The sequence below is a fragment of the Hemicordylus capensis genome, chromosome 1 (assembly GCF_027244095.1).
Source record: "Hemicordylus capensis ecotype Gifberg chromosome 1, rHemCap1.1.pri, whole genome shotgun sequence".
NCBI lineage: Eukaryota > Metazoa > Chordata > Lepidosauria > Squamata > Cordylidae > Hemicordylus > Hemicordylus capensis.
Window position 1 is genome coordinate 135945768 of NC_069657.1, and position 13391 is coordinate 135959158.

Below are 13391 nucleotides of genomic sequence, written 5' to 3' on the forward strand. Positions count from 1 at the left end.
AATGTTCTACATTTTTATTCTTTGAGGACTTTTATTCTTTATGGTTGCGTTTGTGATTATTAGCATAATTATACAGAAATGGATTGAAGTTTCTTGTTTTATAACAATGTTGTGATTCACAGTTGCCATTACAGCTGGTGAATTATCTGTTCACAATGCATTCCATATGTGCTGGAGACCACATTGTGTAAGAATTTACAGGGGACAAGATGGGAGTATAAATAGTGGGACGAAAACACTGATCTACTTTTCCCCCCTCCCCTCCTGAAAATCAATTTATAAAAAGCTTCATAGAACAGCAGGGGACATACTTTGTATGTGCACTTCAAATGAACATTCAAATACAATTTAATTTTGGCTGAAGGACCACAGCATTGGCAGGAGCAGTTGGCTGAACTGAAGACATGTATCAAACTTTATAGGCCTTTCTATAGGGTATGAATAGTACAATAAAAACTGCTTGTGCTGACATTTCCTAGATTGTACGATACTGTAGTGAAGTAGCAAAGAGAAGATACTAACATTCTAATAGTAATATATGCTAATTCAGGGTCCCCTTGCGCTATGTGGATGTCATATTAAGACATTTGCTAAGCTTTGGCTCACTTGATTGTTGTGATGTTTGAAAACTTAAAGATAAATAGTTTGTGGGAAATGTAGGGCAAAATGTGACTCTGAACATTCAGTAAATTGCCTCCCCCACACAATTCCCCAGTTCATTGTTAGGACTCCAGTGTTTCATCCATGAGTGTTGTCAGAAACAAAACATGGAAAAATATTTGGGGGGTTGGGGTTATTTCACGCTACTCTATATGCAATCCCTACCTCTTGTAAATTCAGGTTTGAAGAATTCTTTGTCATTTTTCTTTCTGTATGGGTTGGTTCAGACAAGACCCTATCCACAGTTGAAATGGGTTCATACCAAGTGTGTGCCCACCCTGACATCCCTGGAGGACATTCCGATGCACTGTTGGGATGTCCCTTAATTGCATGAGGTGGGTGTTTCACCCTCTACATGTTCTCTAAAACCCTAAGGAGTGATTCAGAGGAATACATGATAAAGGGACGTATCAACAGCATGTTGGGATATCCTGCATTGATATCAGGGCACATGCACTATCAGCATGACCTCCTTATTACATGTTGTGACCATCATCTCGTCCAAACCAACCATATGGTAACTAGCCAGCTGATTGATCTATTGCTTTGCCCTTGCTACAATTTAATCTAAAATGTGGAAATTGTAAAATTACATGTTCTATATATTACAAAGCTGAATCACAAGTCAATTTCCAGTTGACCATCTAGACCCTAGGGCATACTTGTTCCATCGATTTTTGGAATGAATGATAATCTCTTCCAGCAAAGTACTTTTCTTCTTAAGCAAGACTGCATATTCAACATCACTCAACACAGATCAGTAATACTCTTAAGAGATCCTATGTGTCCTTGGCTTGTAAATTAGTAGACTTAAGGAATTCTAATCTTTAAAAAAGCCAAGGAATACTGACATGGATAAATTCCTGCTTCAAGTGATGTTAAAAATCCCAACGTTGTTTCATGCCAAGTAGCATCCAGATCTTGGCATAGTGACACACCATTGGTGGAAGCTCCCGTGAGCAAAATGAGTATTCTGCTAATGCAATAACCTTTAGTGTAAATACAACTATTCTTCAGAGCATGGAAGAGCTTCTGCCAGTTGCGTGCAGCTGTACCAAAGATCTGGATGCCACCCACTATGTTTCAACATATGCTTCTAATACAATCTGCTTCAAATTGCAAAGATTACCTTGAAGTCAGTAAGTTATTTAAGATAGAGAGAGATGTAGTTGAAACTTTAAATACAATCTAGTGTTTTAAGGCACTTGGGTTTTAAAGGAAGACTTAAAGTTAGCAACCCCTGCTAACTTGACAAAGAGGCACTTTTTAACGTGGTGATTCTCTTTATTTAACAGGGGGAGAGTAACTGGCCCTATTCACCCCCAGCACAGTACCTCCAATGACTGTTGCTGGTGTCTCTCTTATGTTTCTTATTAGATTGTGAGCCCTTTGGGGACAGAGATCCATCTTATTTATTTATTATCTCTGTGTAAACCACCCTGAGCCATTTTTTGGAAGGGCGGTATAGAAATTGAACATAAATAAATACATAAATAAAAATAAACCTCGGAACTTGGTAACTAAACCTTACCCTATTTACTTAGTTAAGTCCCATTTGTTTCTATATCATTTGCTGGAAGAGTAGGCTGACTTCTGTCTTGCATGGTGTGTTTCTTTTCACTAGAATCCCTGCAGTCTTGCAGTTTGTGTTTAAAATTGCAAAGCAGGAGTGCATAAGACCTTTTAAAGCATGAGTGATCTATGTCAAATGTAGTCTCTTGGTTTAAGAATAAAAGTGTCTTGCTGGATGAGTTCAAGGTCCACCTAGTCTAGCATTCTTTAGAAAAAAATATTCCAGTAATCTGAAGATACTTGATGGTCCCCCAGACATTGGCCAGTGGACCACTAGTAGACCTTGTAGTATGAACGTATGAAGCACTCTTCTTCAGAGTCAGACCATTGGTTCATGTAGCCTAGTCTGCTCTGAATGGCAGTCTCTCTCCAGGGTTTTAGGTGCTGAACATTCCCGTCTAGGGTTGCCATCTTCTAGTTCTCCAAATCCAGGCAGCCTCATTTGCCAGTTGTGCAAATGATTTGCTAATTATGCAAATCAAACATGAATTTTTGCATTGTCCAGTTCATTAGTGTTTGCTCTTGGCAGCTACCTCAGAATAAGGAAGAATCAGAGGAAATATCTCTTTATGTGATCATTGTCATAAACCTGAACCCTGGAGTCCAAGTAGTGGATGGAACTGAGAGGTTGTGAGAGGATTCAGATTAGGAGGCACCACCAACTTAGGCAGCTGGTGACCCCATGTCATCAGGAACCCCCACACCAGAGGAACTCAAAGAATCCCAGTCTATACCACCACCAAGACCTGAGGACATGGTCCTGCCCATGTCTCTTCTGAGGACCTCCTGGTCATGATCAAAGTCCCCCAGTGCTATTGTAACAGGTGCTGACAAAATTGGGCCGGAGTCAACACTGACTCAACAGCACAACTTTTACTTTACCTTTCAAAAGACCAATACTTGCTCCTGGGAGGGTATAATATCATCATCATCATCCCCCCAGGTGGGAGTTTCACATCATAAGGACTAACAGGTGGTTGAGTTTACATGGGTACCTAGCCAGAGAAAGAAAACAACAGAGGTGCATCACCAAGAATAACTAGTTTATTGAGGAACAACTGGTTCTTCCCTCTTCCCTGTGTCCTTGTCCCTTTTCTGGTGCAATCCTTTGAAGGAGTTCTATACCCTGTGGTTTCTTGATACAGGAATATAGTGCTTACCCCCTTCTTCTTGATTTAGGCATCAGGCAGGGTCCCTGTTATATCACAGTGAACACCATCTGTTTTCCCCAGGGAGTTCTCCTCTCAGGAAGGCTCCTCTGCCTTCTGGTAACTTCTCAACCAGGGCTATTCCAGCTACCTCCTTTGTTTTAGGCTTCTTTCTGCATCGATTGCAGCTTGCCTCTGGAGAGCTGGAGTTCTTCTGCTCTTGAGGTTCCTTTTTATCTTCTTCTTTACTGCCCCACCCATCCAAAGTTTGTAAGCAAGATCCTTTCGCACCTTGGCCAGGTGTGCTTGATAAGCCTGAGAGGCAACTGTTCTTTCATTTTGCTTAGTCATTCACATGTCAGCTGCTTCCAGCCAGGTATCAACTTCAGAGGGGTGGGGCCAAGCCACCCAGCCTGAAGAGCAAACTGTAAAACCTTTCAGTTTGCTCATAGATACTACCCCCCCCCCTTTTTTCTGCCACAAACTGAATTTAAGGCAGTGATTTGAACTGGGTTTTAAAACGCAAAACCACTAATTTCAACCAACATTTGCTGCTACAACATGGCACCCATTTAAAGAGTTACTTCTCATACATGTTCTATTTCAAATCAATTATCCTTCTCTTAATAGAAAGGCAAATACACACCCAAATCTATTTCTCCATGTCAACATCATTGGGAGAGGGCATAACCTCCCTAAATGATTGCCTGGAGGTGATAATGGGCTAGATGAGGGATAACAAACTGAGACTGAATCCAGATAAGACAGAGGTACTCATTGTGTGAGGTCATCTGGAGATGAGTTTGATCTGCCTGTTCTGGGGGTAGTCTGGGGGTGCTTCTGGATCCAAGCCTCTCCCTGGTGTCCCAGGTTGAGGCAGTGGCCAGAAGTGCCTTCTGTCAGCCAGCTGCGTCCGTTTCTTGAGATAAACAACCTCAGAACAGTGGTACATATGCTGGTAACCTCCAGACTAGATTACTGCAATGCACTTTATGTGGGGCTGCCCTTGTGCATAGTCCAGAAACTACAGTTGGTACAGAATGCGGCAGCCAGGTTGGTCTCTGGGTCATCTTGGAGAGACCATATTACTCCCGTTTTGAAAGATCTACACTTGCTGCTGCTAAGTTTCTGAGCAAAATACAAGATGCTGGTTATAACCTATAAAGTCCTAAACGGCTTGGGCCCTGGGTATTTAAGAGAACATCTTCTTTATTATGAACTAGGGATGTGCACCCCCAGTTCGGCGCCGGTAGGGGTAGTTCTTTAAGGGCGGGGGAGGGTGTACTCACCCCTCCCGCCACATTTCCCCCGCCGGTGCTCTGTTATCTTTAAGCCCCTCGGGGGGGCAGCATTCCTCCCTGCCGCCCCGTTTCCCCCAGTGGCCAGAAGTGGCCGGAAGCAGCGAGCGCATGTGTGCCCGTCACGCAATGGGCGCGCGATTGCCGCTTCCAGCCAATGGGGGAAACGAAGCGGCAGGGAGGAACGCTGCCGCCCCGAGGGGCTTAAAGATAACAGAGTGCTGGCGGGGGAAATGCGGCGGGAGGGGGTGAGTACACCCTCCCCTGCCCTTAAAGAACTACCCCTGCTGGCCCCGAAACACACATACACCCCACGCCAAAACGTTTTGGAGGCCTGTATAATGGCCTCCGAAACGTTTCGGGCACATGCCTATTATGAACCCCACCACCCATTGAGATCATCAGGAGATATCTGTCTGCAGTTGTCACCGGCTCGTTTGGTGGCTACTTGGGATGGGCCTTCTCCGCTGCTGCCCTAAAGTTTGGAATACACTCCCTGCTGAAATAAGAGCCTCCCCATCTCCGACAACTTTTAAAAAGTCTTTAAAGACACATCTGTTCACCCAGGCTTTTAACTAAATGTTGTTTTAATAGTTTTAACATTGTTTTAAATGTTTTAAGGTATGAATTGTTGTAGTGTTTTAACGTTTGCTGTGTCATTTACTTTGTTTTAACTGGCGTTTTTAATTTTTGTTGTCATTTATTTTAACTAATGTTTTAACTTTTTCTGTTTGCTTTCTTTGCAAGAGACATGAGTTTGGGGTGGTATAAAAATATGTTGAAATAAATAAATACAGCATGAGAATCTCTTACTATCAAGTGATATAGCTCTTCTCTTGAGGATGTGAGTCTGGTTCTCAGAAGTGCAGGAGGCAGGCAAGGGGGTCTGAGCATTAAGACAGTGGCTTGCTTAAAACTACCCAGTGTGAAGGCAGTTCAAAGTTGCAGATCTGACTACCTTTGGGACTAGAAACAGTATTCAAAAATCAGCCTTCCTTCATCCCTTTAATAGAGCAACATGGCATATGAAAGCCTGTGGTTTCAAGGCTGTACTCTAGCCATTGGACTGAGTGGGATTTAGTTCTATGCAGACATGCCATGAGATCATTCTGCAAGCTCCTAGCCTTTTCTGTGCTACTGTTTTCCATGATTATTATCATATTAGCATTGCCTGCCTCTCAGCACTACTTTCACCTTCAGATTGCTCTCCCACACTCTTCTTGTTCAAATTAATTACTCTTCTTTTAATTAATTTCTGTTCATTTCTTTCCATTGACTTTCTTTTTATTTCCAAAATGTTCCTTCATTGTCAAGATGTGCCAGACTAGCAGTCAATTGGATACTAGTAAAGCCACCAGCCATTGAATGATTTCTAGAATTTTTCAAGTGATTCATGAATGAGGCTGAAAATGTTCACTGTAAGTGATCTCTCTCTCTCTCTCTCTCTCTCTCTCTCTCTCTCTCTCTCTCTCTCTCTCTCTCTCTCTCACACACACACACACACACACACACACACACACACACACACACACACACACACACCAGAGACTAATTAAGCACAATAGTGCTTACTTAATTCATTATTTATTCTTAATAATTCTGTTGAAGGCATTGTCTGGCATGCTCATAGGCAGCCCTATGTAATAGTTTCTAGCCTTCTCCAAGCCATCTAATAAGAACAGGAGTGAATTTAAGGACAGACTCAGGTAGAGATGCTATCAATTAAAGTTTAAAAATTATCCTGAGAACTATGGGGTGCTGGGACCCCATAGTTAACCACTTAATTACTGTTAACCACTTAAACGTAATGAGGAGTTCCCCTGCCCCTAAAATGGTTTTTTTTTTTAAAGCCTGGATTTTTAAAAAACTGTACAAACCTGTACAAACCCATTTTGTTAATAGGGGTTGTTGCAAAGAAACTACATGGCAATTGATGACTATACCTTGAAACATCAAAGTATATTCATTTTCCAAATCCAGCCATACTATGTGTGTTCCGTATGCTCATGTTTTTTTCCATTTCTCCCCCAAACAAAACACAATATGGAAATACTTTGCTCTGAAGGTAAGTATAAAAAATTTACAGGCACCTCATATGCCACAGGGCATTTTCAGTGATGGATTTGTCAATCTGCTAATGCAGAAGAAATTGGTACTTTGTCCAGGACAAATGACTGAATATGTTGATTGTTGATTTGTTAGGTCCTTGCCTGAAGTCTACTATACAAAATAAGCCAAAACCTGAATTTTTAAGGGGCAGCTCCTAATGTGTACCATTCAGTCTTATTCAGCCTTGTGTTTGTAAGTTGTTCAGATGTCTCCAATAACTTTTTTTTTCCAGGCTGTCTTAATTTGGTGCCCCTTGAATGAGTGTCATGGGTGAGAGTGAAATACAATATGGATACTTGGAAAGACCTGATAAGCCCAATCTGTTCTAGGATATCGTTACTGTGACATGTGGTTTCCAAGTGCCATTGGGACTTTTTTCTTGTTTGTTGGAAGCTCTGTTACTATCTACATGATCTCTGCTGCTGTTTTTAACATGCAATTTTACCAAGTAATCTAACACTTGTAGATGATGTACTGCAGACAGCAGCTGATGGTGTACTGTATTTAGGAATTATTTTACAGATAGCTCCTTAGTGGTAATGGACACTTAAATTAATTTCAAAGGAAGAACCAGCTTGTGGTTGTAGAGAGACCATAGCAACAAGGTATCGAATTAAAATACAGAACAGGCAAATTTGCAGAAAAATAAGGGGGTTATGAGTTTATTCCCCAAATTAGAGAAGCTCAACAAAAGAGAAGAAATTGAAGTAAATATGGGCTACAGTTTTTGAAATGTTTATTGCTATTGATGTCGACATCTCTAGCCATTGGCTCATGTGTGTGAGCCAGCAGAACTTACCACAACCCAGGACTTGTAGTCACAGAGGGCGGCCATTTGTTACCCAACAATGCACCAGCTAAAGGACACAGTGCCATGGCTCTACAACTTTCCCTGGAGCATTGTTAGACAATTTCTAGGGAAGAGAAGCTATGTATTTAAATGCTGCTATTGTTTTTGAAGAAAGACTGTCCACTGTATTGTTACAAGGTAAGTCCCTCTGATACACTGGATTGATTCAGTGAGGGCTTTCCCTTGTGCATTATCAAGCCAATATACTTGAAAAGGGATTAGATAAGAACCAATTAGATTCCGATCTTTTTGATGATGCACAGCCCTACTGCTTAGAGAAACAGGGCTATCATACCACACTTTAAAATATATATATACTTACAAGAACAATAGTTTAGTGAGGAATACTGTTACGGTCTTGTGACTGGTGGTCAAATATAGAAGACTAACCACTTCCTGTTAGACTGTGAATGGAACAAGTTCAAACCAAGAAGGAAGCGGATTCCGTTACTGTGAAAACTGATTATATTGTATTGTATTTTGGAGACACATAAAAATATAACAAATGCAAGTATTATGGCAAATTAGATCATGACAACTGACTTATGCTTACACTGATTTGGATTTTTCTTTGCATTGATTATTTTAAAAAAAATATTTGGCACTTTTTATAATAATAGAATTACTGTTAATTATTTCTGGTGCACATAGTAATCACTCCTTGTTTGTTTTAAAGTGTGTTAATTAGAGAAAATAAAGCCTTAAATGCCGTCTAATATTCACCACACACTTGTAGAGTAACTTATTTTTCTATATAAATAAGTTACCCTACATATGTTCCATATGTTAATAAGTTGGTTCTTTGTTGTCAATGAATGCTGTATTTTTATTAGACATTTGAGACTTCCTGGTTTATAATATGGCCAAGGTATGGGTTAAACACACGTAAATTATTGATCTTCAAACATTTATCTACAAAACACCAACTTTGTTCAGTTTATACCATTTTTTACCTCTTTGTCTCTGTTTCCATGGAATTGCCCTATAGATATATGCGCAACAGAAAAAAAGGCAAATGGACAAGTTGATGGAAGGAAAGGAGATGTAATGAAGAGCAAGCATCTTTCTAAGACCCTTGTTAGCAGCTAGGCAGAAGAGATTCTGTTGTATTAAAATTATACTATTTTCTATATAGATATAACCTGGTGAGGAAGTTCCTACTGATAATATTGCAAGGATTTAATTCAGTGCTATTGACAGCTAAGCGATTATCCTGTTGTTCAGCTCAGCTGTGTTATAAAACTGGTTTAATTCCAGATCTGATGAGCCATCCAGGGTATATGAAAACCAGGGTAGCTTGATCTCTTTCAGTAGATTATTGCTATAGAAGTTAATTATAGCAAGAAGAAGACTGAAAGGCAGAACTCCACTGGCGCAGCGGGAAATGCTTGACTAACAAGCAGAAGATTGCCAGTTTGAATCCCCACTGGTACTGTATTGGGCAGCAGCAATATAGGAAGATGCTGAAAGGCATCATCTCAAATTGTGTGGGAGGAGGCAATGGTAAACCCTTCCTGTATTCTACCAAAGAAAACCACAGGGCTCTGTGGGCTCCAGGAGTAGAAATTGACTTGACAGCACACGTTACTTTACAATGAGTTCAGATTGAGTTTTCCTGAACTGGCTGGGTGAAAACACTGGGATTTGGTTTGAAGAGTAAATTATCAGCTCTACCAGCTGAAATCCTCTGAGGTATATAACTGAATCTTCTAAAAAGCCGTTCTCTAGGGCAGCATCTTAGTATATTCTATTACACTATACTAAGTAAAGATGCTACTCTAGAGAACATGTTAGGAGGGGTGCTGTTGTGCCCCTTTGGGGACCCTTTTAGACTATGATTATAAAGCAGGCAGTTTCCCAGAAAATCACAACCACAGGCTTAAAATTCAAATAAAAAATATTGAATACAGAGTGAGGCTTATATGAAATAGGGCATGCAAGGTGTTCCCTCATTACAATGAATACAGGAGATGGTTCACGTATCTGGACGCTAATTCGTAACCTCTGCTATACTGGCTGTTGAAATGTGTATGCTATATTAAGAGGGGGGGAAGGGAAGAGGGTGGAGAATGTATAGTGGGGGAGAGCGACAGAGACAGACCTGAACAAGGGCATGCAAAGGGGAAGGGCAGGGTCAGTGGAAAATTCTGAAAAAAGAGTGGAGCAAGAAAGACTCAAACAAGTTCGGTTAGAGAACGTGAACTGGGGTTGGTCTGAAGAATTAGAGAGGGGAGCCCAAACAAGTTCAGGAAGAGAAAGCAAATTTGGCTGGTCCAGAAGACCGGAGAAAGAGCATAAGACAGAGTATGACAGAGCCGAATGAGTTCAGGGGAGGAGAGTAGACTGAGTTGGTCTGGAGAAGGGAGTGGGTTGAAGAATGAGAAAAACCCAAGTGAATTCAGAAAGAGAAAGTAGGTTGAGCCCATCCAGAGATCTGGGGAAGGTAGTGGAGTGAAGAAGCACGGGAGCCTGAACAAGTTTGGGTAAGGAAGCTAGGAGAGAAATGTGAGAACTGGCTTCATTGTCTAATGGGAGGGCTGAGGCTCAGCTTCCTGGCATTGGATACAGTATTGAGCCTTGTGGGAAGAAGCTCTTGTTCTGAAGCTCTTGTTCTGAAGAGCAACAGGTTTCAAGCGACATCATTTGGAATCTGCCGAGAGTTCGGAGCGGAATCACTGCAAATCAGTTCCTCCCACTCCCAACCTCTTCAGGCGCTCCAGAAGAATACCGGTATCAAAAGCCACTGAGATCAGAGTCACACTCCCTCTATCAATTCCTAATAGGAGATCATCCATTAGGCCAACCAAGGCAGTCTCCACCCCATAGTCTGTATGAAAACCAGTTTTCCATACCCTGAAAACCAGTTTGAAATGGATCTAGATAATATGTTTCATCCAAAACCACCTGGAGTTGAGAGGCCACCACCCTCTCAATTACCTTGCCCAACCATGGAAGGTTGGAAACAGGCTTATAATTGCTCAACTTTGAGGAGTCCAGTGCAGGCTTTTTCAAAAGAGGTCTACACCCTACAGTCATAAAGTAGTCATGCTACTTTAATTAAAATTAAGTGTTAGCTAAGGAGTTTCTTGACAGTTATACATGGGTAAATATTGATTTATTTTGTTGTTGTTGCTGCAAGTCATCTTATTCAATGCACTCTATTAATTTGCATCTTAATCCATAATAAGAAAACAATATCCCAGCCATTAACTAGAATGAATGTGATGAGGATAATATATAAAGAGGTTTATAATCCTTTGGATAAGCATGGAACTAATACACCATTTAAGTGTTGCAATCTTCCACCTCAGAAGGACACCTTTATATCAACTTATGAACATTACAGGCATTCAGAAGGTTATGGTTACAGAGAGTTTTGAAATACAATTCAAGTCTATAGTTGGGGGTCCAGAAATATAGGTTTAGCTTACTAGCCAGCTTCCAGAAGCCCTTACTACAAATTCCTTGCACACACCCCTCCCAAGTTTTCTGGCAAGTGCCTTGTAGCTTTGGTGGACAGGCAGGGATTTCTCTGACTAGTAGTGGGATTTGAAGAAACGAATGAGCAGCAGAAGGGATTCCTGCAGCGTCTTACCTTATCCAAACTTCAGGACAAGCAAGAAAAAACACCTCTCTCCCAAGTCCTCTGCAGTTGTCAGATTTATTTTAGAGAACTTGTACAATTGTTTTAGAGAAAACCAGATACAGTAGGAGACACTCTTCCTGTCTTCTTTTGTGTTTTAATCTTCTCTAAATCACAGTGCAAGCGAAAATCTGGAGAGAACCTATGGGCTGTTCATGTCATGAGAGGGTCAGGGACATTCATCTCTAGTGAGCAAGCTCCTGGGGGTTGTTCATTCTTCTTGATCAATGATTGACACATGAAGGTATTAAATTCTGTAATCTACCTGTAGTCCAGAGCCATCACCTCCAAAACTTGAATGCCTTTTTGAGAAGTATTGGAAGAGCCAGCAGCAATTAGATTGTAAAGTCTATCTGAACTATGCCAGTTCACTTGGACATGTCCTATGTATTTGATAAGAAATTGGATCATTTCTTACCTCTTTGAACCAAAGATTGAAAGATAAAATGAAACGGCAGATATCAATAGAGGTTTGCATGGTATTACAAATACCATGCACTTTGGAATACTGTCCAAAGCTATTTGCTCCTTGGTCTCCATCACAGTTTTTAGAAAGCGTTTGAAATCTTGGCTTTTTACCCAGGCTTTTTACCCAATATGATTGTCTCTACTGCTGCTTCTTTGCATTTTGTATGGCTATTTTATGCTTGTATTTTAAATATTTTTAGTCAGATCTATGTTTTTATATTTTAGCTTGTATTTTAATTGTGTAATTTTTATAGTCTTGTTTTAATTTTTGTGTGAACTGCTTTGGGATTGTTTTAATGAAAGGCGGTATATAAATTTAACAATAAATAAATATTGTACAAAGTCCTTTCTATAGAAGGATTGCTGTGGCTCTCAACAGAAATATTAAATAACATATATTTTTATGTTTGATTCATTTATTAGATACATTAAAATATGGACTTAAACATACAATAAAAACTGACGTTGCAATATTGGTTCGTAAATACAAATTCTACAGACCCTACTCTAAACCATGCTATGCCAGAACCTCTTGCCATTAAGGACTGATTTTATTCCAGCTCATAATAAAGACTGTCTAACATTCTGTGACAGAGTCCTGCTTAGTTTTCACTCTTTCACACAGTGTGTAACATTGCCAGTATTTTTTGTCAATATACTTATAGTCTTACTTTATATTAACATATACATTAATATTGTTCCCCACATTTTCCATTATTCTATTGAGGTCACTCTGTTGTTTCCAGTATCTTGCTACCAGTATCTGTGCAATGATTCCGTTAGTGATTAGCTATTGCTATTAATTTAATAGCTATTGCTATTAATTTGAAACTCAGCTATGTAGGAATATTTTTGTCCAGTGTGTGAGGATTTATTCATATTTTATTTTTTAAAATACATAAATTCTCATGCACAGGGAAAATAATTCTACACAGCAAGGTGAGCTTCGGATTAACTAGTAAATCTGAACTTGGTTTCAGTTTCACACATATCCTGATGAATCGGTGTTATTATGAAGACTTTGAAGACCCGGAAGCTTCAGTTGGTCCCGAATGCAGTGGACCACCTGCTTATGGGCACTAGGAGATAGGATGGTGTGACGCCTCTCTTGCGGTCACTGCACTGGTTACCTATTTGCTTCCAGGTCCAATTCAAAGTGCTGGTTCTCACCTTTAAAACCCTTCAGGGCTTAGCACCTGTTTACCTGCAGGACCGCCTCTCCCGGCCAGTGCTGTCCCGTCCTATGAGATCTTCTCAGATTGCCCTTCTTTCGGTCCCTGTTCTCTGAGAGGTCCGTAGTACTAGGGCCTGTGGAACGACTTTCTCTGTTGCTGCCTCTTCGCTTTGAATCCGCCACCCCCTGATAAAGTCTGCCTCCTCCCTTTCAGCCTTTAAAACTTTATTGAAGACATTTCTTTTCCACCAGGCGTTTGGCCTTTATTTTATTTATTTTTTCTTTTAAATCTCAGATGCTGTTCTTGTTTGTACATTGCCCTGAGTTGTGTGGATTGGACGGTATACTAAATATCATAAATAATACAATGAAATGAAATACAGGAAAAAGATATTGGAAGAACTTTTGGTAGAAAGCTTACCAAAAGTTTCAATGCAGTCTGCTTTGAACCTGCATGCTTGCAGAAGGT

At 40.4% G+C, this 13391-nt stretch overlaps 1 protein-coding gene across 2 annotated transcripts in view; it reads left to right on the forward strand.

Annotated features, from left to right (window-relative positions):
- The window catches only part of LRP5 (LDL receptor related protein 5), a 222312-nt gene that overhangs the window by 127105 nt on the left and 81816 nt on the right, over window positions 1-13391 (forward strand). The window lies entirely within an intron of this gene.